This window comes from Aphelocoma coerulescens, chromosome 1A (assembly GCF_041296385.1).
Source record: "Aphelocoma coerulescens isolate FSJ_1873_10779 chromosome 1A, UR_Acoe_1.0, whole genome shotgun sequence".
NCBI classification, from domain to species: Eukaryota; Metazoa; Chordata; class Aves; order Passeriformes; family Corvidae; genus Aphelocoma; species Aphelocoma coerulescens.
In genome coordinates this window covers 23,567,331-23,591,507 of record NC_091014.1, presented here as the reverse complement: position 1 = coordinate 23,591,507, position 24,177 = coordinate 23,567,331, and positions in this window count along the sequence as shown.

Genomic DNA, 24,177 nt, shown 5'->3' with positions numbered 1-24,177 from the left:
TCACCCTTTTCCAGTGCAGCCTGGATCAGTCCATGGCAGATGGTGGGACTGTGCTTCCACCCCTGGGGCAGTCGGTTCCAGGTGTACTGCACACCCCTCCAGGTGAAAGCAAACTGAGGCCTGCACTCTGCTGCCAGAGGAATGGAGAAAAATGCATTGGCAATGTCAATAGTGGCATACCACTTCGCTGCTTTGGACTCCAGCTCATACTGGAGCTCCAACATGTCCGGCACAGCAGCGCTCAGTGGTGGAGTCACTTCATTCAAGCCACGATAGTCCACAGTCAATCTCCATTCCCCATCAGACTTGCGCACAGGCCAAATGGGGCTGTTGAAGGGTGAGTGGGTCTTGCTGACCACCCCTTGGCTCTCCAGCTCACGAATCATCTTGTGGATGGGAATCACAGCATCTCGATTTGTCCGGTACTGCCGGCGGTGCACTGTCGAGGTGGCAATTGGCACTCGTTGCTCTTCCACTTTCAGGAGCCCAACTGCAGAAGGATTCTCAGACAGTCCGGACAGGGTGTTCAACTGCCTAATGCCCTCTGCCTCCACAGCAGCAATCCCAAATGCCCACCTGAGTCCCTTTGGGTCTTTGTAATAACCATTCCGGAGGAAGTCTATGCCCAGAATACATGGGGCCTCTGGACCGGTCACAATTGGATGCTTTTGCCACTCCTTCCCAGTCAGGCTCACCTCAGCTTCCAAAAGGGTCAACTGCTGTGATCCCCCAGTCACCCCAGCAATGGATACAGGTTCTGCCCCCACATGTCCCGATGGCATTAAAGTACACTGTGCCCCAGTATCAACCAATGCATCATATTTTTGTGGCTCTGATGTGCCAGGCCATCGGATCCACACCGTCCAGAAAACCCGGTTCTCCCGTGCCTCTTCCTGGCTAGAGGCAGGGCCCCTCTAGCCCTGGTTATCATTCTTTCCCTGGGCATACATACTAGAGGTACCTTCGAGGGGATCTGACATATCATCCTCCTGTCTGTAATACCTGGCAGCTCGGTCACGGGAGGCTGAGGCTACTTTCACCTTAGCGGAACCCCCTCGGTTAGTGCCTCCCTCCTTGAGTTCACGCACCCGCGCTGCCAGGACAGAAGTGGGTTTCCCATCCCACCTTCTCATGTCTTCCCCATGCTCACACAGGAAAAACCACAGCTCAGCTCGTGGGGTGTACCCTCTCTCTCTCGCAGGGGGACGACGGGCTCTGACCTGGGGGCCTGTGACTCGCACTGGTGCCACACTGACCTTCCTCATCTCCTCCATCTCCTCCCTCATTTCCTTCCTCATCTCCTTCATCTCCTCTTTGAGGTCCTGGACCACAGCAGAGACATGAGCTTTCAGTGGACCATTGACCATGCTGTCATAATTCCTGAGCTTGTTGGCAACAGAGCCCACTGTTTCTCGGTTATTGTCAGCATCAATGGTTGCAATGAAGGTGGTGTATTGCGATGGCCCTAGTCTTGCCAGGTTCCACATCATCTGTCCTGTGCACCTGACCTTATCGGGGTCATTACCGTGCTGTCCATCCCTCCCAAAGAGTACCTCTAATACTGCCACCTCTCTTAGCTGCTGGATCCCTTCCTCAAGTGTCTTCCACTGCATTCTATGATGGTACTCCTGCATTCTTTCTTTGTGAATGAACCTTTCTCTCACACTCATTAAGAGCCGGTCCCAGAGAGAAAGGGGCCCTGGCTCCCTCACAAATACCTGGTTCACACCTGGGTCCTGGGTCAACGATCCCAGATACCTTGCCTCACCACTATCCAATTGCACACTTGTGCCCATCTCCTGGCATATCTCCTTGCGCACCTGGCCCATCTCCTGGCACATCTCCTGCATCCCTTTCGCCAGTACCCCCACCCATTTCGGGTAGTCCATTTCTGAGGTGGGCTGTTGGGCGGTATCTGGCTGTGGGGAAGGGTCTCTAGTGTCTGGGGCTGTGTCAGGCTCTGGGGCTGAATCAGGCTCTGGGGTAGGATCTCTAGTGTCTGGGGCCGTGTCAGGTTCCGGGGCAGGATCAGGCTCTGGGGTAGGAACTTTACTCTCTGGGGCCATGTCAGGTTTTGGGGCAGGATCAGGCTCTGGGGCAGGATCTCTAGTCTCTAGGGCTGGTGTCTGGGTAGTTATCCAAGCCAATCTCAACTTATCCTTGAATGCTAAATAGAGTAGGCCTACCAGCAGCAGGTGGTTAGTATTCAGAGGGAATCTAAACCCTTCGAAAATTGATGGGGTGGGTCCAAATAACTGGTTGAGGGGTTGGGGGAAAACTTCCCCTGGTGTCATTTCCTCACAGAAGGTACCATTGTTAACATAACCCCAAAAACATGCGCTCAGTGTGTGATAGCCATTTATCCACGTGCCCACATTCCGGAGGAAGTTAAAAACCCATGAATTCCTCACCTTCTCGACCCATAGCACAAGCTGGATAACAGCAATGGTAGCCTTAGTCAGAGGACCCATATTCAAGTAAGGAGCTGCAAAGGGGAAGAATATAGCCACGGCCACATGCCACCCGAACCAGGGCAAAGTAGACCACATAGTGCTGCCTACCAAGGTTCCTATATCCAACACACCAAATTAAGTTATCCAGGAACTGTTATTCCTTTTTCACCTCTCTCTCTTAATGCCCTCAGGCCCCACGTTGGGCGCCAAGATCTGTCTCGGTTTGAAAAACAGGTGTCTGCTAAGGAAGGCAGGAGCCTCCCTTGGAGTGGCAGAGATAACCCCTTTCCCTCTGAGTTATTATAATTTTGAAATCAAGGGTCTTTAGGCAAAGATGTGGGAAATAGGAATAACAGTTCTTTACTATATATATATATATATATATATATATATATATATATATAACTAGTCAAACAAAACAGCAACAACTATGACAGTAACAGCAAACACAAACCCAGTCCCAGCCTTCTCGGCTGTCAGGCTATTTCCCCTCGGGTGCAGTTCCGCTCGCAGCCGACAGGGATCGCTGGTGGCTCCCGGTGAGCAGGGCAGGTGCGATGGCTCCCCCGCAGCTGCAGGGGGCGCTCCGGAGCGAGCTCGGGGAACACGCGGCACCGGTGCCCTGGGATCCCGGGGAAGGATGGAACAAAGGAGCTTCACAAACCGGTGGGCAGCTGGTCCCGGTTCCCGGAAACAGCAGGCTGGACTGGTAGGCTGGAGTGGCAGGCACAAACACAAATCCCGGGTGGCAGAGGAGATGTATCCAAAAGGGGAACCCCCCGGGGCTCCAGGCAGACAGGGTAAGCACGGCTACAGCGTAGCGAAGGCTCGAAGCAGCAGCGGGGCGGGCGGCCACAGCCCAGCCTCCAGCAGGGCAGGGAAAAGCAGCTTTGGGATCCCCGGTGTTGTTCCCAGCAGAAAGGAAAGACGCCGAAAACGGGAACCAGCAGCTCTTCTCTCCGCGGCTTCTCCCTCCAGACGCTGAGAGCCAACTCAACTGCCCGCCAGGTGAGAACAAAAGCCTGGACGGGCCCTTTTGTCTTTCTTAAGTATGGCTATCTCCTCTCAAGTATGGCCATTTATCTCCTAGCAACATGCTATGGGAAAAAATTCCTTTAACAGAAAAAAAACTAGGACTAAACTGAAACCCCAACAATGACTTTGCTTGGGGTCAAAGTATTTTTTGTGTCATTTGAAAATTATTGAGGTTTGTACGTTTTAGTTTACTGATGCTTTTGAATGTTCTTCTAGGGTAAGGAAGTTCCAGGCTGGGCCAAAACAGTCAGCAAACCAAAGATCATCCTTCTTCAGTCACAGATATATACTTGGTGACTCTGGCTTTATCCAGCAGAAAAACTCTTAAGTGCAAGCAAGAAGAGCAGAACAAATAAGGACGTGACTGAGATACTGCCAAAATGCCGTTTGGAGAGTTGATTTCTGCCACATATTTGCCATCCCTCGGAAGGGAGATTGAAAATTTTATCAGCACCATTTGAGTCTCTTCCTGCATCCAAAACAGACCAGGAGAACTGCACTCCAAAAGTGCCCATTATGCTTCAAAGAGAAAAAGGCAGCCTAAGCAAAGAGCATGAACTCATGCCGTGGCAATGTAAAGCCAGGTAAGGGGAATCCCACTTGCACTGTACTGTGCTCTGGATAGGGAAGATGGAATGGCTTAAAAGGAATAAAACAAATCTGAAATTCAGACTTTACAAAAACATACTAATATGGAATTAGAGCTGTTTTCTGTAATAAATACCTTCTGGTCTGTGTAGATTGTGATTCCATCTGTCTGAAAAACCCTAATTATAAGGTCTAATTCTTACTCAGCTGGAATGCTTTTTACTCAGCACTGTGGGGGAAGTGCTGACTTCCATTATGGTAACAATAAACTCCCAGAACACACAGAGAGAGGTGGACTTCATAGATTTTATTCTTAAACTATCACGTATAAATCTTGAATCTGTTGAAGTCAATGAAAAACTCACACCAACTTCTGCTGGGATAGGGTTTCTCCCCATGTCTCAAGTGAACAGGGGATTTGATGTCCTGAAGAGATTATTGCAGACTGTGTATCTACCTCTCAAACTCTTGTTTCTCCTTTAATTCTGGTTTTATACTGCAGAGATCAAGAAGTTCCAAGAAGCTTTCAGGCTTTCAGTCAGAATGAGGCTATTGAAAAACATGACCTTTTATTCAAAAGCCACTACCTGCAGTGGCTGTTGACTGCCACTGTGAATACTGACCTCACAGCAGAGTACTAGACATCACGGAACAGCACAGTGTTGTGTTCTCTACAATCATGTAGAGAGTATTTTTACATTCCTATTGCCCAGTGGGGAAAATTGCCTTCTCAGCATCCCCAAAGAAAGACCTTCTAATTTTAGTAACGCCTAAGATGTAGGATATATCTGTTCACATTCACAAACACTAGAATTCACAGTAGCATCATTTATATTCTTGTTCACTTTAGAGCTTTGCCTTTCACATTCATATTGCATACTGAGATTGCTGCATCAAATTGAGATACCTTTTTAAGTCATTCTCATAATCCTTAAGACATCATGTAAGTATTTTTAAATGGCTGTGTAAATAAGCCTAAACACAGAAAATAACAGCCTGTGATATCAGGTTAGTCAGCAAATTAGTGAATTGACTCATTAGAAGACAAGTACCAGGTTCATTGCAAGAAACCACAGCAGCTCAGCTAAAATAATCTGACATACTTTCATAAAAATCTTCATTGAGTCAATTAATTAGACTTACCAATGCTCTCGCCAGTAGGGCTTTCAAGTCAATAACAATCTACCACTAAGTATGGATCCATGGCATGAATAAAATCAAAACTCATTTTGAGAGAATCAGGGGTTACTGCTTAAAGAGTCCATTAAAGCAGTTGTGCTGGAGCTGTGTTAAAAGTGCAACCTTGCTCTTGGGCTCCTTCAGCAAATAATGGCAGTCACTGCCTTAGCTCCTGCCAGTGACGTTTGTTAGGAAGAGCTGAACTTCTGAAAAAAAATTGCAAGAAAACTCAAAACTTTTTTCCATTTCTGTGCCATTAGTGTCTTTCTTTATCAGTTTGGCAGTAGGAGAATGTGTATTGTTCACATTTTAATGCTGATAAAAATGGCACAAAATTGTGGTCCAGCCCACAATTCACATTCAGACCAGTGCCAGACCAGATGTCCAGGACTTCTTCGCTAATATTTTTTTGCAAGATTTCTTGGTTCTTTATGCACCTTTAAAATTAGAGATACAAAAATTATTTTAACAAAACCATTAAAACAGTAGGAAGTATGTAACATGTATAGTGACAGGTTCTAGACCAGCACAGCTGTCTTTAAACCAAGAAATAAAAGAGAACTACTCTGCCTGAAAACAAAAAATAGCTACTTCTTTCATAAGGCTACTTCTCATTCTTCAGTACAAGTCAGCGGACTTAAAAAACTGGTGGAGTGTGGAGGCACAAGACCAAAGTGGGATGGGGACAGGAAGAGGAGATGTCTGCTTAGGCCACAATTGCTGATTTAAAAAAAAAAAAAAATACTGAGGCTATTGTCTCAGTATGGTGGGTTTTGACATCCATTGAGAAGGATGTCCCAAACTAGATTCTCAATCTACTCTTGCATGTGATCAGAGCATATCCAAGGGCCAGCTGGCTTTCAAATCACTTCTGGGTGACTTCTGGGTGTTATAATAATGTTCTGGGCATTATAATAGTAATGACATGATTGTTAACTGTAAACTAATATACACTAGGGATCCTGAATAGTCATGTAAGTGTAACAAAGCTTGCCTTGCCTTCCCATCAATGTATCTATACAGATTCCTTTCACTCCACCAACTGGAAGAGTGCAGTGGAGATGAAAAACAGCCTTCCATAGAGGGAATATGAAGGCCATAAACAGGAACTAGACTAAAAAATATAATGCCATGAAGATTTTCCTACCTTGGTAACCCACCTGTTTTACTATGTGAATTTTACAACCTTGCAGCCAATTCCACCTGCCCAGGAATCTGCCCAGGAGCCTGAGACAAAAACTGCTTCTTTTGTGCTACCCTTTAAAACTTACTTTTATATGACATAAATACATCATAAAACACACCATTAACCAAGGCACATTATCTTTCTATGCAATTTTCAATATTTAGATCTTAAATCTGGTGTGGATAAAAACACTATAGAAAAAAGGATAGACCCACCACACGACTGTATGCAACCACATTTATATGCACATACAACCACATGCATTTATACACACTCAGTGTCTTCATCTTCTTTGGGAAAACATTTAAACTACAACCAGTGGACACATTTGAGAATAAAAAATATACTGAAAGCTAGTGTGCAACTTAAGTTCTTTAGTATGAATGAAAGAATTAAAAGCTTTATACTGTGTTTATAAAATCAAATCTTTGTATCTTGGCTCTGTACATCCCATATCATAAGATAACAACTAGGTCCATAACAATAAAAGTCTACCATTACAACATTACCTTGATTTCAATTCCTGGACAGAATAACAATAACAAAAGCAAAAACAAAAGCAAAAACAAAAGAAAAGAAAAAAACCCAGCCCTTGAGGTAGTAGCAATGACTTAAATAGGTTGGTTCTGAGTAGCTCTTTCACAAGAAAATGTAAATACTTATCATTTTATCATTTAAAAGAAGGGTATGATAGTGAATCAAATAAGGCTGCCTTTGAGTTCCCAAATTAAATATTGTTTATGCAATTATAAAATCTTTGAGTGACCTCATAAATTTTTAGTGATTGGGATATTGTTTTAATATTGATATAGAATTCAAGTTACTAATGTCTCTGACTTTATTTGGCAAAATAGAAGAAAACATTCATCTATTAGGAAAATCAAGATGGAGAAGAGAAGCATGAATTAACTGACTTAAAAGGAAATGGTTTTGCCACTAAAAGAGATTCTACTAAACCATCAAAATCAAGGTGCAGGATGCAACTCCACTTGTAAATGGGCAATAACAAAGCAATAAAAATCTCAAGAATCTTTTTCTCTCTCTCTTTCAAATATTAGAAACCAAACGACATTTCCAAAGAATTAAACAACAAACTCCATGATCCTTTTAACAAGAGTGCATTGTTCTTCTGATGTGAGGACTTACAGTTTACGTATTTATTACAGTATGCATAAAAAAAACGTACATGCTTTCCTTTCAGCAATGTTCCTGGAGACTTCAAATCCGTAAGACACTGAAGGAGAGGATATATAACAGAGTTAAACATACTTCATATGAGCTCTTTGAAGCATTTAACCACGTCCTATCTGCTCTTTTTCCTGAAATACCTAAAGACATACTATAGTTAGTCTCTCCTCCAGATATGACACTCAAAAATTGTTAAGTAAATCAGGGTTTCAAGTACAGTCATACTGTTCCCTTGAGATCCAAGGGACCCAATTCTCAGTTATATCTGCATCCTTTTAACCACTTTGCAATGTAGTGGGCTTCTAAAACCCTTCAAATATATAGAAACAACCCTCTGAAAATAACCTTTCTTTAAGGAGTTTCCTTTTCTGATGCATTACTGCAATAGGGCTCCAGGGCATCCCTCTCCCCAGAGCCCTGTGCCAGGAGACAGAGCAGCAGGTGGTAGCTGACACAGGAGCATGCCAGGATTTTATTTGGCATCTGGTGATCTAGAACTCTGCTCTGGTTTCCAGGCCTCATGCAGAGTGCTTTATACATTTACATAATGCTGATGGAGAATTTGTTCATTTCTCCATAGTGATCATGGAGGGGAAAAAAAAGCAGGAGCCAAATCTTACGGTGACAAAAGCATCCGTGACACCTTATTCATCAGTGGGACCCTTTCACTATGTACCTGAAGGAATGAAAACGTGGCATGACACACTAGAGTTTGTTTTCCAAAACAGAGTATAATATAGTATTTTGGTCTGCATCTGACTGAATATTATAATGCTTTAGGAGAGTACTTTGCCAGACTTGAGAAACTGGAGAGAATTTTTTTTATAAACGCATGCATATGTGTGGATATGTATAGTGTGTGCATACAGAGAGACCATCTTCTGAATTTGATTAAAGTAACATAACCCAACAATTTTGCTTTCCTGGAGGAAATCATGGTAGTTGATAACAGAATCAAAGAATCAGTTGGTAGGAAAAGACCATTAAGATCTTCAAATTCATCATAAATGCGTTATACTCTATATGTGATAACTGACAAGAGTGGTTGTCAGAGTCCTGAATATAACAGAAAGAACATACTTTGGTGTAATAACTGTTCAGAAATGGAAAGGAATAAAGAAATTACCGAAGTGAAGTGTTTTCCAATATTTTTTTCCAATGTTTCTCAACAAAATAGTTCAAAGATTTTGATCATTAAATTTGAAATAATCTTGCATTAGCAAAAATTAATCTTGCATTTTTATTTTGAATTATTATTACCTTTCCAAAATAAAATTACTTAATTTGATAAATAAAAGGTTATAGAATAATAAACATCAAAATGTTTGGGTTTTTAAAAATTTGGGATAGCCATGGAAAAACTCAGTTAAAATAACACCAAGTCTGAGTTATTCAGGTTAATCCAGACAGGTTAATATTGAAAAACGAGTCTCCAGAGGGCAGGAAATGTACCATTTAAGTGACAGGTCTCAGAAACCTCCAACTATGATGAACTGAATTTTGTTCCATGCAATTCCTCCCTAACATAAAGCCAAGGGATTTAACTGATGTTCAGTGAACTAGCAGCTGAGGCAGTGTCAAGCATTACCCATCTCCAAGGGATGTTATGCTCTGCCAGCTCTAGTGTGAAAGCAGGGTATTCCCAGAACAGTGGTAAAACACAAAGGACTACTGCAAGGAAACTTGTCAGAGTGAGTTTCAATTCTGTCAGGTTATCTTGCCTTAAAAAAAAAAAAAAAATAATAATAAAAAAAAATTACTTGAGAAATTTAGAAATACAAAGGAATGTGATTTTTAATCCCCTCACATTGGAACAAATTCAATGCATAGCATTGGCTGCTGGCTGGCTCTGGTGAAGACCTCCCTCAGAGGTCCTCAGAGGAATGAGGATCTGGCAATAGGCAAAATTCTCGCCAGCAGCACACAGCTACATCGCCAGCAGGGTAATTACAAAACCAGAGAGGAATAGTCTTTAGTGACAGCCATAAATGAGATTTGTCAAAAATCAAGAAATCTTTGCCATATGTAAGAAAGAAGGATGTTCGTTCTCAAAACATGTGAACAGATGAGATTTCTTACCAGTTTTCAAACAGGATATAATGTGTGTGATGGGGAAAACATTTCCATTGCAATAGTTTGAAGTGCTGGTATGTATATCTAATGAAATCCATGTGCTGCCACTTTGCCAGCTCTTCTCAGCAATACTGAATACTTCCACTTGATGGCACCAAATTTTTTTTTTTAACCTTAGCACAAAATAATTCTCTAACGAGATTCTGAATTCTGAGGAGATAATCAGGAAAAAATATTTATTTTATGCTTTCTTTTGAGCACATTTCTTTTCTTAAAAATCTGGACTGTTTATAAGAATTGCAGAGAATTTCTTACAGTGTCTTTGTCTCTTCTATTTGACCATGACAGTTATTCAAACTACCTATTTTTTTCCCCCAGTGCTTAGAGAGTATCTTCCTTAAGTGATGAAAAGGTCACGTTATCATATTGTTATGAGCCAGCTCCTGAAAGTGGATGAATGATGTATTTTAAGATAAATTTTGTTTCTGGCCCAATCCTGGAAGCTCCATATGCATTTGCTTGTTTTAAAAAAGAAAAACACTGATACAGATCATACCAAAATAAGAGGCAATTTTTTAAGGGCTGAGTACCAACTTTGATTCTTAACCTAAATTACCTGTTTATTACCTATTACTATTAATTACTGACTAGTGATTCTCCAATAGCTTTAAGTACTTTAAAAACAACTTTTAAACACTGCTTTGTTGTTCTGTTTAGGCACTAGGAGTGTAAACCAACAAAACTGTAGTTTCAATAGTTGTCCAGTTATTGGGAATTTCACAAGCTTCAGACAATGTCGGAATCATGTACAGTGCACCAGATAATAATAGATGGGATACTGGATAACATTAGATTACAGTAAACATCCATTTCTTGTTCCTCATCTCCTCTTGTGACAGTAAGGAGGGGGGTATGGCAGGGCTGAGTCCTTTGTCTGTGCAACACCTGCATGGGGAGGGGAGGATGATGTGGTTCATGACTAAACCTCCCAAGTACTACAGTGACATGAGTGATGCACAGAACCATCCATTCCGGTTCTACAACTGCAAACAAGCATTTTAGCCACATATAATGATATCTGTAATGTTTCTGTCTATGAAACAGAGAATGTGGTGCAGCATTGGGGTTTGGAAGGATGAGAGGCACAGTTCTCTATTAGGGAGAGGACTGGGAAGCAGGGACAGAACAGTTTTGTGCATGTCCTCATCCAAAATTAGGGTACTAGTTAAGGGGTTTCTAGGCAAAAGGTAATACCAAAATTCTTCTTCCAGAGACTGCATTTTTAGGTCTTGTAGGAGTAGACTCTGCAATGTGTGGTCTGCACAGACATTGTGTACATGTGCAGTAGAGAGCCCTTAGGATGTGCTGTATTTATTGTGCAGGTGCAAATCAGCTGCTTAGTGTGTAAAGCAGGGCTGACACTTGCCAGATACATCCGATTCACCGAGTGCCAGCAACAGAGCTTCTCTGTGCATACACATGTAGGTACTGTCACTTAGATGTTCAGACACGCAGCATGATTGAAGCTACTGTCACTGCCATGAGCAGGCTGCTGGATATCCAAAGGTCTCACTTAACTTATAGGAAAGAGTGCTTCTATGTAAAAGCCTGGGTAGAGATTGCTTTCATCTACAAATCTCCTTTCCCTTCTGCCACCTGTTTTCTTTCCCTGCTCTCAAGGTCCAAACTTCTCAGCTGAGTCCTGAGTCAACCTCTAAAGGACTCTTCTGATCTATAAGATTTAAAGGATTATCCAATACGACTTATCTACTGCCAGTTCACAAATCTATAATGAGACTGATTTCTTATTTTCTTCAGAAGTATCTTTCAACTCTAATTTCCACAAGATTTCTTTCTCTACTGTGAGAAAGTAAGCCATTTACCCAGTCCTGGATGTTAAGATTTCCACACAATCTTAGCTCCATTTGAGACCTACTTTTGAGGTCAAACCTCTCTCTTTGAGGATATGAACATTTCAACTATCTGGGGTTCTTGGACCAGGAACTGAACCCAGTCACTAAAACAAGTATCTTTCATGGGCTGGTTTTCCTCCTTTCCATTCTAGAAGAACAGTATGGAAGAAAGTTCAGTCCTACAAACATGTAAGAACAGCACTATTCATAACATTAAGTTATTATTTTAAGCAAGTGATCTTTCGTTATTTCTCTCTAATTGCAACTAACTATAAAAAATCCCAAGCTTTTCACTTTTTCATTTTACTTCATGCTCTTCTGTCATTTCTTACCTGCACATTACTGTTATTCAATTACTACATGATATTTCTAGTGTTTCATATTCTGTTAGAACCTGAAAAAAATTGATGAGGAAATCCAAGAGCCTGTGAAAAGAGCACGAGCCTCCTTTCTGGCTCTGGAAAATACAAAGAGTAATCATTACTAGCTAAAGCTTTATTAGAGATGAAAAATAGCAGCTGGGAGCAATATTTCTCTTTTCCTCACCTAGAGGAAAAAAACTCCTGGCACCATAGCATCCTTCCAAGGCACTTCAGCTATCTAGCATCCAGCTCAAAGCAGCTTCTCTGGAGGCAGAGATCCTGCAAAGGCGTGTCAGCCCCAGCACACACTCCAGAGCTGCCATTCTGATGAACTATATGGGATTTAATTTAGAGAGGTACTTCCTCTAGGACAGAGGTCTGACAGCCAAACTCATTTTCTATGGTCAAATTAATCTCACTTAAACCCTTCATTTTCCCTGTTTAATAGAGGCTGGTCATGTTAGTCTTAACTCACAATTAAACCAGAAATTATTAACATCACACAGAAAGAAACCAAACTCAAAAATGCTCTTTTTCCTCTGGTATTCCAACAGCTACATTTGTCTGAGTAGTATCCTGACCACATACCTATTATTTACCTCTCATGTGTTAACAATCATTTACTTCTGTTCCACACAAATTCTGCATCATGTCATTTTTATTACTAAAAATTATTTTAAATTAAAAATGGAGTCATGGAGCAAAGAGAAAAGCTGCATGCCAATGCCAAATAATTTTGCAAGCATCCTATGCATAAACCTCCATAGCCTCTGGTTTTTGTCACGCATACTTTGTGTTTAATTGTGGTTATGAAGTTACTAGGAAATTACTGTCACTGCTTAGATTCTGTACTATTCTGGCTGTAAGACACGGTCTTGTACGCTTTTTGTTAAAGGATATTTCTGATATAGTTTTAATAACCACACTCAAATCTAGGTGCTAGTCTAAGTTTAGAGACATGATCTGGGCCATTTTGCATCCATATTAACTACAGTGGAAAAGCTCAATAATGACCAGGAACCCTCCATGTTTTACCTTTCCCAGATGGGAAGCTAGCTGACCCTCTCCAAGGCAGGTGTAGAAGATGCCTGACATGTGGGCAGTAGGGATAAGCTCAGACTTTGGGCTTCAGTAGGAGTTTAAGCCCTGAAGTACCATGGGCATGAACCAAGGTCCAAGAAAACATATTTTTAACTTTTGGACTCAGTGATCTTACAGGTCTTTCCAACCTTAATGAAACTACAGTTCTATGATATTCAAATTCCTGATTATTCACAGGCTTTTCAGAGTATCCATCTATAATTCTCCATTGCTCTAAGTGATCTCATCAAGATGTCATAGTATCACTAGAAAAAAAATTATCTGACCATGGTTCTTGTGGAGACTAGTGCCAGAAGTGTGTTCTTCAAGGACTTAAGAAAACAGAAGCTGCTGAAGAGAGATGAAGTGGAAAGAGTTAATGATGTTAATCTGTGCAGGATCTAACTAAGTGTCTGCAATCCAGGAAGCTGCTCATTTCTGAAGAGTATTGGGCAAAAAGACAGAGATGTTGGAAGAGCAAGGGTCTCAAGAGGCAAGCACACTGAAGGAGAGAGGGAAAAAATCAGATAGGTTGTTTATGCCATTTGATTCTTATTGTTTTGTCAGGGAAAAGGCCCTTCATACAAAGAAGAATGTTCTGTGAGAGAAACAGGAACAAACAGAGGCAGTTAGTGAGTGGGTAACCCAGTCATACCTACTAATACAAGACAGCTATTTCACTGATAAATGTGACACGGTGATGATAAAGATCACAGGAGGATGACACTCAAAAGAAATACAAAAGAAATCAATATCATAGGACAACTTCATATTAGAAAAAATAATCATTGGAAAGCCATAAAAAGCTATTCAGAACAGCAGAGATAAATACTCACTAGCACCAGATGAATACATAGTATAAAACAGAAAGGTAGTACCTGCAAATAATTATGCACACGCAAAATGCAGCAGTATGGCACCAGACATTTTAATGTAGAAACAGAACCAAGTTGCAAAGGCAAAGACGTTGCAGATTTTTAGCAGATATGGATTGCATCATGCAGGAAAGAAACATGTATCATCAGGGAAGCTATGTACAAAGTGATACAAAGCAAAACATTTTACATTAGCACCCGGCGCAGACAAACAGATAAACAGGTCATACAGGGCACAAAGCTGAAGAACATTTCCAAAAAAAAAGTAGTATAGAAGCAGTGCAACTATCTTCCTTTTGGCTACTATACAAACTGGGAACTGCTTTGTAGTAAAACATATGCAAATATCTAAACAGATCTAGCAGGGGGGAAAAGACATTTAAAATAGATGTTGAAATGAAAATAAGATGAATCTGTTGAGAAATAAGGTAGGTAAAGTTTAGTTCATACCATACGATTATTATATTTTGGAAAGTTTTATTAAGAGGATATATAACACAGAAGGCACAGAAAGAAAATTCTACCAATGGAAAAGTCTGGTTTTCCATGCAGGAAGACATGCTTGCAAACAGAGCACATGAAGGGATGATGTGTTTGCTAAAACACCTACTGGTAAAGGACATCTCGCAGCTGGAAGTAAAAAAAATTTAAAACAGAGGGTATTGTTGTTGTTATTAGCAAGAATAATTAGTCATAGCATTTCTGAGTGCCATCTATTTTCTGAAGAAGGCTTAGTAGGTGGGTGGAATTAAGTAATTGGTGCTTGTGATTGTGTGCCTACCACAAAGGCACAGGAAGGTGTTACTCAGCCAGTTCAGCACTGGCTTCTTTCAACTGTAGGCATATAACCCAAGTGATTATCACTAATCCTTCCATACACAATTTTTAAAAAAGAAAGAAAAAAGAAAAAGCACATCTAAAGCAAAGTTCATGAAATCAGTTTTAGAGGAGGTGGATCATGCTCTGGAAACGCTTATTTCTCTTCAGTGACTTTAAGAGGAGTCTGGAAAATTAGACTGTGAACAGTTTCTGTTAGGAAAGATTAAAGTCAGACAAAACACCAGAAGAAATGCTTTCAAATAATTTGATGTATCTGTTGGACAAAATATCTGAAACAAATTTATGTATTTTGAAATCTTGCTTGTAACACTAGTTTAGTTTGAATATTTCTAAGTTGTTTTCCCTTGCTGCAAGCGCTTTGATCCAGGACAGTATGTTAGGTCAGGTCCATCACTTTTTACAGAATTAGTGACACTAAATACTGAGAAGTGAAGACACTGAAAAATAAATATAACAGTTTTCTAGAAGCTGCTTCAGGCCTGTGTTATCACACCAGACAGCAGCAAGAACATGGTACCGTGTCTGAGTGGACCATATTGTTGAAGATGTCCTAGCTACTTGCAGCTTCTTTAAGTTTCCATCCAGTCTTCCCTTCAGCACTTCTCAGAAAAATAGGGAGTGGACTGCAGCCTTGGGCATGCTCTATATGCCCAGCACAGGATTTTTTCCTGTAGTTGTACAATACATCCAACCCTTCCATTCAAACACCACCTGAATTGCATAAGCACAGGCTGCTTTTTATTAGTAAGTAAAACATGCACTGGACAGCTTTGCAAGCACTTAACCTAGTTGGCAAGAAAAACACAGAAAACAACCTGTATTTATATTACTAAATTTTCTTACTGGCCAAAAAGAGAGTAGCTGCATCCAACCAGCCCAGTGGGAATGGTCCCTGATCAATACTAATCCTTAACTGTGTTTGGGAATTGTTTGTCTGGCCCTCACTAATCCATGCTAGTGACTGGACTAACAGCTGAGTTTCAGTGCCCAAGAGGGTTCCCCCAGATCCATACAACTCTTTTGGAACTAGCCAGTCAGTATTCATGGTTGTGTGCAAAACCTGTACAGTTTTCCTTTCGCTAAAGGAGGGTCTGTGGCTCCATGACAGTGTTATTTATGCCGGTTTCCATTCTGATAGTGCATTGAGAACGAGAACTTCATGCAAACTGAGGGCTCATGTGCAAGGGTACCTGGCAGAACCAGGGACTCAGGCTGGGTGGTGAGTAAGACACAGGTCTCTACAGGAATGCACAAAGCTCCAGACCAAAATGACTGTATGGCTACCGACTTGAATGAGTATACACAAAGTACTTTTTTCCTCCATATGTGTGTGTGAGGGAGAAAGGGGGTGGGGAGTAAAAATTACCTACTTATGTAAAGGGAAATTATGAGAAAAACAAGTTTGTAATCTTGGGTTTTCCCAAAAACCTCCCGCTGAATTTCCACTGTTTCCTTTCAATTGCCAGCCACAGAAAACAATTGCTTAAATCTCTGCCCTTCACATCTAAATCATCAAGAAAAGATTAAGCTCAATTGGATTTCACAGAGATGACAGGATCTGTCAGTAACTTTAACAATGAAGATTTTCTCCTATGTCTAGTTTTACATGCCAAGTTTCTTTCTGCTTAGCTACGGTCTTAGACATGATCAGTGTAATTCCAGTGCAAAAGCCTTACACAGACTTCAAAGCAGGGAGGGGTCTGTTTTGTCTTACAGTTTTATAACTAGAACAGGTGTTCTAGTCACCCAGCTCACCATCATGAGGAGCATGCTCCTCTTAATTAAGAGAGTCTATCATTCAAGGATATCTTATTATGACCCACTTTTGGCTTTAATATGGGCAAATAGAAAATGATAGCATTAGTGGTCAGATTGGGATTTAAAAATCAACCCACAGTTTTGGATTCCATCTGTCTTCCTTGACAACAGGTTCCTTCACTGGTGTGATGAAGGTTGAGGTTAGAAGGAGCCAATAATAAAATATTTTCTCAACTCATAGATACTGAATCCTTGCATATTTCTGTATGTCAACAATTGGGAAAATCTCCTGCCTTGGGAAAGTAAAGGAACAAAACAAATGGAAATGATACTCACTACCAAGGATCACACAGGGGCTCAGTCTTGACAGTGCACACCAAAAAACTTGAATACTGAGGAATCTATCAGCAAAAAGCTCAAAGACAACCTGAGTTAGATTCCTAAGAATCAACTCACATTTCAAACACTCCCTTTTACTGGATGATAGCATGTACTATATGTCCCAGGAAAATTAGCAATTCTTTTACAGTGTTATTAGTGTTAATAGCTAATGAACTACAAAAGCAACAGACACCTGTGGAATTGGGGGTTTTTTCTGATTGATTCATTTAAGTTTAATCTTAATTTGTTTCTGTTTCACTGAGAAGCTGCTACCTTATTCTGAGCTATAACTGTGGCAGTTAGAAGCAGTATCCCATTGTGAGTATGAGGCTGATTGCAAGGTACATCTGCAGTGGAATGACATTGCCCAGACATCTGTTGAAGAGATCAGACTACTAACCCCAAAAATGCAGGATTATCCATAAATATTTATTTGGCAGCACATTCTGAAATAGACTATAGCATGGTAACATTTGATGGGTGGGAAACACTGTGTCCCTTACTTATTATACCCACAACTGTTGATGCCCAAACATTTTAGCTCAGTTGGTCAGAGCACAGTGCTAATAATGCCAAGGTTGTGGGTTCAACCCCCTTATGGGCCATTCATTGAAGAGTTGGACTTGGTGATCCTTGTGGGTCCCTTCCAACTCAAATTATTCTGTGATTCTGTGATTTTTACCAGTATAAATGAAATATTTAGATTTTTGGGGCACACTTTCATCTTTCCCTCCATCTGTCTTCAGAACGCTTATATTTGGATTTTAACATAATGTTTTCCCAAAACAATTACATACAAAAGTGGACAATATTTCAGCATATCCATATAATCATCTTTCAAATACCCATGTCTCACACTGATTCAATTGAAGTTGGTGGCAAAATGTAAGTTCCATGAAGCTTCTGTCTGAACTTTTAATAAAAGTAAGTTGCTTCATTAAAACCTGCACAGCAGTTTTCAGTATTATATAAAATTTGAGACGTGGATTTAAAAAATATATCTAAATTGTGAAAATTTTCTGCTGGATATACTGAATAATTCATTTTACAATAACACAGAATACAATGGTGTGTCACCAGATTTTTTTAGAAAGAGTAACAGAATAAAACTGTAAGATACTTGAGAACATCCAGATCAGTTTGGATATGGTGTTCCTGACAGCTTGGAAAGCCCTTTGGAAATGGAAAATTATTAGTTGCAAACTGAGGTACCATAAACCATTTTTTACTTCTGTAGATTGCTGATAACACAGGATAATTGTCTTTCAAAAATTTTTTATTTGATTGGTTGGGCTTGAAGGAGAGAAGGGTTGTTTTTTTTCATTCCATTTAATAGGATTTAAATTCCAATCTCAGGAAAAAAACAAAAGCCAATCTTCAACACAAAAAAAAAATCTGTCTCCCAAGTTCCAGAAACCTTCAGTGGGATCAGCACAATATAATTTTACATTGCCTTCTCAGTACCACAGCCTGGCAGAAGCCTCAGTGCTTGACATCAAGGGTCTCCAAATACAGTTCTTCACTAAGAGAGGAGCACACAGCCTACAAGTGCAGCTGCCACATTGAGGAGGTGTCAGATGACTTACAATGAGTTTACCCTGGCACATGGGCTGCCAGTTAATGCAGGTCCCCAGCATGGGGAAGAGACAAGAAAACAGGAGTGTGTCTGCAGTCATTGCCACCAGCTCATCTCACTGTCAGGTTCATATCTGATCCAGCCCTAGCAATCTTGAGACCACCATGAGACTCCTCTTGGCTTCCCAGGGATGGGTATAAAGGTATGGTGGCTCTCAAACATTTGAAGAAAGTGATAGGTATCCAAGTGTCAAGAAGGCCCTCTTCACTTGTTGCAAATGTTTGATGTATAAAGCAAGAAGTATTCCTTTTTATGTGAATTCATAAAATCCAAAGTGGGCAATATGGGGAAGTTTTTATAGCCACATTTTCTTATGCTAGCCTTCGCAAAGTAAATACACTTACACTCCACTGCTATTATTTTCAAATACTAATTTTTGTTGGAAAGGTACAGGTATCCAAAAGAAATTCCTCTCCAAGGAAGATACTTTTTCAAAAGCAAACCAAGAACAGGTTTCCTGATTATCCCAAACAGTTGTAAAGTTTTAACAATTCAATAAAATCAAATTAATTTGGGGATATTTCTTAAAGAGATGGAAAAAGTCTCTTATACATTTAATTTTTCTGCACTGAAGAATCTGGAACTTTTCTGTTACCTCAGCTGTGCTATTAGAAATGACAACTGCTTTGACATTACCTGCAGCAGGTATAGCCTATCTGCCCAGGCACTTTGCTAGGCTGGAAAGTCTTCACAGTTGAATACAGCCACAGCCATGGGCTCCAGAAAGAGTCATTCCAGCCTGCATTGATGAGAGCTGAAGGTTTCTTAAAATCTACCAGGTGCAAGCAAGAGTGGCGTTTGACAATGAAATCTATCAATTGTCAAAATTCAGCTCATCCAGCAGGAAAATGTCCTTAATCTGCACAACACAAGATGGACTATACTCAGATCCAAGGTAAAAGCTGAAAACAAGAAAGCTACACAATATTCTACATGACAGTATTTTTCAGCTCTCTTTAAAATGAGACATTGTGCAGCCAGGAATGCAAGACACAGAGCTGCCAGTGATTACACCACATACTGACTAGGCAGCAGGACTGGGATCTCATCTGTGCTTCCAAAGCTGCTTGAAAACTGTATGTGTGCTCAACAGCACCCAGCTAGAACAACAGCTCTGTTCCCTCTGATTACCTGACCCAGGAGGGCAGGGAAAGGAGTCCTTTTTGGTCACTGTCCTGCTGGCCACATCAGTGTATTCATGTCAGATGCACAGCAAACTAGGAGGCTTGGAGAGTGCTTTCACTCAACATACTCCGTGACCAAAGGACTAGGATGGTCTCCTGCAATGCAGATGTTGGTGTTAAGAGTCAGCCAAGCAAAGCAGGGCACAGATTCAGGCTATGTGCGTAAGTAACCTTGCCACCAAATTGTGCAAAAAGTAGTCACTATCACCATATGCTGGAATTTCATCTTGTTCACCCAGAAGACATAATAGAGAATAATGCTTCAGCAACTGGATTGCTTCAGGAGGCTGCTAGAACTGCAGACTATATGCACTAAAGGTAGCACCTAACAAGGAAGGGACTGAGTCCCTTTTTCATGCTGCTAGAGGCACCTATTGTGGGAGTGTGTTTGTTTAGTTCAGTCCGGGTCTCCCCCCTATGTTCTGTAAGTTTGGTGTACCCCACTTGGCACCCCCCCTGTTTTATTTAAATCACCCTGTCTGTCATTATTATCTCCTCCCAGGACCCTGTCTGTCACTCTGCCACCCGTCCCAGGCTTCTGGAAAGTTCTAGCCAGGAGGCCAGGTGAATGGTCCTGGGAAAGGAGTCCCTCCCTTCCCCTGTTATAGTTGGTTCCCTTATGTGTCCCTCGTTCTGCTTGCCGCACCCTTTCCTTCCCTGCTTGGTTGTTCTGTACAACCCCCCCATTCCCCCCCCGCCATAAAATGCCCCGGCGCGCCATCGGCAGGTGCTCTGGGTTGGGCACCCCTGGTGGTTGAGGTCCCCCCGTTCGGAGGACCAATAAACTTTCTGGATTTAACCCAACTCTGAGCCTGCCCCCTTTCCTCCGCCGTCTGCCTGCATCGCCGCGGTGCCTTGGAAGGACCCACGAGCCAGACCTCTGATCCCTCCGATATCAGAGGCTGGCCCCCGTTGCCTGCTGTGTCCCGATCTGACCGGGCTGAGTGGGAACTGTTCCCAGAGGACACAACGGCAACCTATATCTCTCCATTGATGGTATAGAAAATACAAACATTTATGTTCGTTTACTTCGTGTTAAAATGCCCAAAGTCATAAGCACTGTGCAAGGTAGACAGGCTGGTTTGACTCACACCTTGAGTAAGATTTTTCTGAATTGAACTTTGCTAACAAGGAAACAAAAATCTGGAAAACAAAATTATTCATAACCAAATTACTCCATGTGGCATGTAGCAACCACTTTATTATAAAAAGGGGTGAGGGAGTAACTATATCTAAACATTGGATAAGACAGTGGGACACTTTACAAGTTGGTGCTTCATGCTCCGTAGGAAATGAAAACAAAAAGCTGAAGAGATCTGTAAAAGAAGCAGATGGCTTGTATGAAGAACATGACCAACAAAGCTGGCTGGGAAAGCAGGAATGCTGGCTAACGAACAATCTCATAATTCCAGAAATTATCTTCATTTGTGCACTAGGGTGAACCCAAGATCTTTCAAAAGTATTGCAGCCCCACTCTGAGTAACCAACAGTCCTTTTCTGACACTTAATTCCCAGAATCTGGAATATCAGAAACCTAGGGACTGGGCAAGGCTCCTGAGATGTTTGACACCCAGTTAAATTAAATTATTTATATCTTCCTATGAGTTGCTTAAGCATAGTAGGATAGTTTTTAATTAAGCCACTTCTAAAAAGGCTTCTCTTGTAAACTAGGTACTGAACACCTGTCACAGGACCAATCATGTGCTGCAGATTTGGGACCTCCATCCAATCTCCCACTCCCTCCCTGATCCTATGACTTTTTGACATTCATCCAAAGAGAAGCAGTCCACGGAAAGCAGAGGTAGATACTCTGATTTTATAATACGGGACAGGTGCTCCTGAAGTGCTTGAAAGCACGTGAAGCAGAAGGGGCGTTTGAATGTGAGCATGACCCCCGCAGGCAAGAACCCAACCCAGCAGACTCTTCCTTGCCCTTAAGCTGGTTATCTCTGGTTTGAAGAAAATTGCTCCCAATAGAGCAAGTTTTTATATTAATGTTTCATCAACATCTACTTATAAATTTCTACAGTGATTTATAAATGCTGATTTGTCAAATAAATTTCTACAAAAAATTATTCAGAAAAAAAGACCTTATAAGGTCTTTTACACCCTCCGTAATTAGTATAGAGAGATGTAAGTCAAGATTAGTAAATGCAACTTGGCTGTGTTGTATTCCTTTTCTTACATAAATTAAAGTAGCTCTTTGCACGCTGTAACTTTCACAAGTCAGTATGCAGTGCAATAACATTCAGCAACAGGCAAGATTTAGAACAATTGCTGATTGCTTTCTCAAGAAACATGAGTTTTGCATTGATGAGGACTCAGCTGCCTGTCTTGTGGCAGTTTTGTTTTGGGGTAACTCAGTCTCTGCTCTAGTTATAATACTTATCTAGTTTACTATTTTCACAAAGAAAATGTAACTGTACACTGCATTTCTAAAGGTATGTGAGAAGCAGCACACTCCACAAGAACAGAAGGAGCACTGTTTGTAGAGAAGGGTGTCTCTGCTTCTCAGAACTTGCAGATCAAAACAGTCCATGACTTAATTATATGAAATCATAATAATTACACGTTGCCCACAAAAGTAATTATGAATTTGTTTTGGTCTTTACCTGAAAGTTCTAGCCAGTGCTACTGCAGCTTTTCAAACTGGATAAATTTTAAATGTATGCCATGAAAATGTCATCTAAATTAAACTCGCTGTGTCTCTTGCACTGCTTCATGCAATGCAGTAGCATTACTGGACATAAGCGACCATTGGCCCTCCGCTTTTAGTGTTCAGTTAAAGCAGCCCAAAGTGGTTTTAAAAAACATATTCTTGTTTATGATATGCAGATTGATGTATTTGCTGGCAAACAAAAGAGCAAATGGTTATGATTCCTGCATTCCTCAATTTAGCAGGAAATATAGTGTTCCTTTTAAAATATAGTAGGTTAAAAAGTAAGATTTCAATTTCTTTTTTATTTTCTGGTGAACACAGGAAAAAAGCATGATTTATTGAGGTGTTTCTTACGTAGTGCTAAATATTTTTCTAAAAATATTGAGGTTCAGATTTTGTTTAACTTCTTCAGCACACATTGCTTTACAAATTTTTGCTTGTTCAGAAAAAAAAATCACCTGAACTTATTTATTGTCCAAGAGTTTTCCATTATTATTGTTTAGAAAGAAAGTTCTTGTTCAAGGTTATTTTTATAAAATCTGAGTTAGGCAAGGTTTTTATGTGGAGGCATACACTCTTTAGATGTTTCACAGTAATATCAAGAGGTTAACAGGTAGTTTAGAAATATTTTGAAAAGGTTTCTCTTTTTGTCATCTGTTGTATTTAATCCCTATAAGCTAAAGTACTGTGAATCAAGGTTTCTCTTGCATGTCATGTCAGTCTGCAACTGAATCTTATAGTCCCATCCCTGAAAATAAAAACATACCTGTACTGTTGCAGATAAGTTGCTCGTGCTTACATTTGCAAAGTATCGCTCTTCCATTTTGCACACAAAATAAAACATACTGTGTATTAATTTGTCATATAATTATTCAGAAAAAAAAAAAAAAAAACAAAACCAGAAAAGCAGCTTCTCTATGTATTTTAATTCATTGGAAACTGAAGATGATTTTTTAGAATTCACACAATAATGGTGCTGAAATATTAACCATCTCTAACACAGAAAGGGAGGAGTTTTCATATTTCCATGGGCATGGTTATTGGATTTAATACTGTGCCGGATCAAATAGGCAAGGATTTGACGACAACAGAGTGATCGAACAGTGGAGCCATTAAATAACTTCCATGGAAGCTTCAAAGGAGGGCCAAAGATAGACACACCTTGTACTTCTTAATACAACCAGAAGTTTTAAAAAGAGAAGTCTTGTATTATTTCCAGAGTTGCAGATTACTGAAGCAAAAGGATTTTCTGCAAACTCATGGGACTAAGGGTGAGTCCAGCCATCTGTTGCTGAGGGTCGCAGTGTGCTTGCAGCCCCTAAGTGGTCATTCAGAAGTCATCCAGCCTGTAGCCTCGGGCCAGGAAGAGAAAGGGGACCCAGCGCAGAGTGGAGCTGTAGCTGCCACTACTTTTGCTGGAGAGGTGGGAGTTATTACTAAATAGTTACTACTACAGTGGCTAGCAGGGTACAACACAATTCTTCCTCCATGAGGGTGGTACCTGATCAGACCAGTAGCTAAACAGCCAGTGGGTGGAAAGATTTACATAATTTAAGAGTTATAACTATTTTATATCAGCATGTCAAAATCCCAGGAGCAAATTGGTCCCTTTTTTCTTTACCAAGCTCCAAAGAACAAAATGGTGACTGTCCCATTCTAAGTATGGCAGAGGAGGTACAGAGTAGGAGCATTTCCTAATTGCTAGTTTTCAAGCACTGTAGGAATAAAATGTCCTGCTACTGAGCTGCGGCCAACATGCCTTCCATTTGAGATGGCTCCAAGTGAAC